This window comes from Canis lupus, chromosome 29 (genome assembly GCF_011100685.1).
Source record: "Canis lupus familiaris isolate Mischka breed German Shepherd chromosome 29, alternate assembly UU_Cfam_GSD_1.0, whole genome shotgun sequence".
Lineage (NCBI taxonomy): Eukaryota > Metazoa > Chordata > Mammalia > Carnivora > Canidae > Canis > Canis lupus.
Window position 1 is genome coordinate 4,680,249 of NC_049250.1, and position 3,283 is coordinate 4,683,531.

At 34.6% G+C, this 3,283-nt stretch overlaps 1 non-coding gene across 1 annotated transcript; it reads left to right on the forward strand.

Annotated features, from left to right (window-relative positions):
- Positions 1-2,352: 2,352 nt before the first annotated feature.
- On the forward strand, positions 2,353-2,456 carry LOC119866797. Its single transcript, XR_005381308.1, has one exon. It is a non-coding gene; the product is annotated as a U6 spliceosomal RNA (small nuclear RNA).
- Positions 2,457-3,283: the final 827 nt, after the last annotated feature.

Genomic DNA, 3,283 nt, shown 5'->3' on the forward strand with positions numbered 1-3,283 from the left:
CTCATAGCATACTTCCTAATTTCTATAAAGGCAATTGTCACATTCTGATTGGCATGATACTGTCTGGACACATGTCTGTCTCCACCGCAATACTGTGGGCTTCTTGGTGAAAGAGACAATGTTTTGTTCATCTGTTATCACCTGCAGGGTTGTACAACACTGCTTTGTGAATGCAGCATCTGGCAAATGTCTAAGAAATTAAAAGCCGAGAGAATGATTCCTCAAGTAGGTTGTTACCTTCAAATGGAAACAATCAATGCCTTGCTTGAGCTGAGTATTGGACACCAAGAAAACCATACTTTTAATACTCTTGAATTTTCATTTCAAAGTACAAACACAATATAGGAACATAAAGCAGGTTGACCTAAATGAAACAGAAAACTGATATTTAAGTTGACACGTAAGTGAATAGCAAGAGATATCTAGGTAATAGGATATAGGAAGGGCACCCTAGGCCAAAAAGTCTCTGCAGAGGAAAAGATTACGTGTGTTCAAATATTTGACAAATGTCCAGGATGGCTAAGAGAGAAAGAAGGTGAGGAAGAGAGAAGTCAGCTAAATCAGCAGACACAGATGGCCTTATAGTCCTTTTTAAAAGATTTTTTAATTAATTGATTAGTTTACTTATTTATTTATTTAGTTATTTATTTATTTGAAAGAGAGAAGGCACAAGCAGATGGAGTAGCAGGTAGAGGGAGAGAGAAGCAGACTTCCCGCTTAGCAGGGAGCCTGACTGGGGCTGGATCCCAGGATCCCAGGATCATGACCTGAGCTGAAGGCAGATGCTTAACTGACTGAGCCACCCAGGTGCCCCCTTACTGTCCTTTATAAGCTTTGTCCTTAATTCTACGAGTGATGAGAAGTCAAACTTTTAGGCAAGAGAATGACCCAGTCAAGATGCATTTTTAAAAGATCATAATGCCGAGTATGGAGAAACAAGAATAGATGCAAAGAAATAAGTCAAAAGGTTTAAAGATAAGTTATTGTATTTCTATTGAATAGTACTAGCCTCAGGAGTCAAATCCTGCCCTATGTCTTGTTTTTGCAAGTAAGGTTTTATTGATACACAGCCATGCTCATTTGTTCACATGTGGTTTATGCCTGCTTTCGTGCTATAATATAAAGTTGAGTGATTGTTGCAGAGATCAGAGAGCCCAAAAAGCCAAATTTTTACTATCTGGCCCTTTATAGAAAAAGTTTGCCAATGTCTGCTCTGTAGCACACTGCAATTTGTATTTAAAACTGTAATGGTGACTGTCACCATAACATGCAGAAAAGCACCAAGAAGTAGGATTCCGGGGGTAGGAGAGAAGAGGTACTTTTTGATGCATACTCATTATTAATTTTAATTTTGAACATAAATCTGTACTAATTTTTCAATAAAAAACTAGCTGATTGAAACTGAATTTGTATTTAGTGTTAAATGCACCTGTGATAGTCTTTAATCAACAAAATATTAAGTGAGCAATCGAATATGAGAGAACTACTCCCAAACAAGATTAGATGGTTGATCTCTGATAGGAAAATAATCTTAAAAAGCAATCTCCACTATAGAAATGTAAGTCACATATTTAATTTCAAATATTTTAGTAGCCACATTTTAAAAAGTAAAAAGGAATAGGTAAAATTTACTTAACAGGGGTGCTTGAGTGTCTCAGTTGGTTAAGCATCTCTACCTTTTGCTCAGGTCATGATCCCAGGATCCTGGGATTGAGTACCACCCTGAGCAGGGAGCCTGCTTCTCCCTCTCTGCCCCTCCCCCTGCTCCTGCTTTGTCTCTCTCTCTCTCAAATAAGTAAATAAAAATCTTTTTAAAAATGTACCTAATATTTTGCTTGACCCAATATAACCTAAATGTTATCATTTCAACACATATTCCATACTCTAAAATTATTAATAAGACATTTTACATTTTTATACTAAGTTTTCAAAATCTGAAATGTATTTAACAATTATAGCACATCTCAACTTGGACTAGCCACATAGTGAGTGCTTGATAGCCACATGTACCAAATGGCTACCATACTGGACAGCACAAGCCTCAAACACATACTTCATTCCTCTAGCATCTAACTACAAGGTATAAAAAATTACATACACAAATGGATTAAAAACAAAAGGATCTCTTAGTAATACATGACAAGAATCCCAAAAACTTCTATCTCATTCATCTAATTGTGAAAATTTCTAGGTTTTATTTAACCAAAACAGTTGACAACGGCCACCATCATCAATTTTAAGTGTACAAGAATATTTTTATGAAGAAATAGACTTGCATATACATATATGTATATAAATGCTGACAGGCTTATTTCTTGTTCCTATTTCTCTTGTTCAAAATGAGCAAAGATTGTGCCCACCTCTGAAGCATGTATACTAAAATTGGAACAATACAGAGATTAGCAAGGCCCCTGTGCAAGGATGACATGCAAATTCATGAAGCATTTTATATTTTGAGTCAATAAGAGAAAGACAAATAGCATATGATTTCACTCATATGTGGAATTTAAGAAACAAAGTAAATGAGCAAAGGGGGAAAAGAGAGAAAGGCAAACCAAGAAACAGACTTTTAACTATAGAGAACAGTTACCAAAGGTGTGGGGGATGGGAGATGGGTGAAACAGGTGATGGCATTAAGGAGGGCACCTGCTCTGATGAGTACTGTGTGATGTATGGAAGTGTTGAATCACTATATTGTATATCTGAAGCTAATATTACACTGTATATTAACTAACTGGAATTTAAATTAAAATTTTTCTAAATGAGCAGAGATTATGAGGAATAAAAAGTTGTAACACAGAACAACTAGAAAACAAAATAATAGGAAATGCTTAGTGTTCATTTCTACCTCCATATAATTTTTAATATCTTACCATAAAGATATTTGCTCTTACTTGATTGATTCTTTACAAAGCCATGTTAATTGATCATCTGTACTGTATTAGATATTGAAGGGCATTCCTTCATTTTATGCATTTTTCAGGTACCTAAATTGAAATTTTTAGTATATAGTTTCTTGAGTTATCACTTCCTTTAGATAGAAATGGCACAACTATTCTCTTTCTCAATATATAAAAGCAGTTCCACTTTCAAAAATAAAAACCAGATTTATTACACCAGTGTTGAGAAAATTGCTCATGGGAAATATCAGTATTTGAAAAACACTGAAATTTATTAAATATTTGAGAGAAAAAAGCTAATGATAAACATACTCAAGCAAGCAATATCTTTAAAAAATACCTGTAGGATTTTTAAATACATTGTCATAAGGTATGTACTTTCT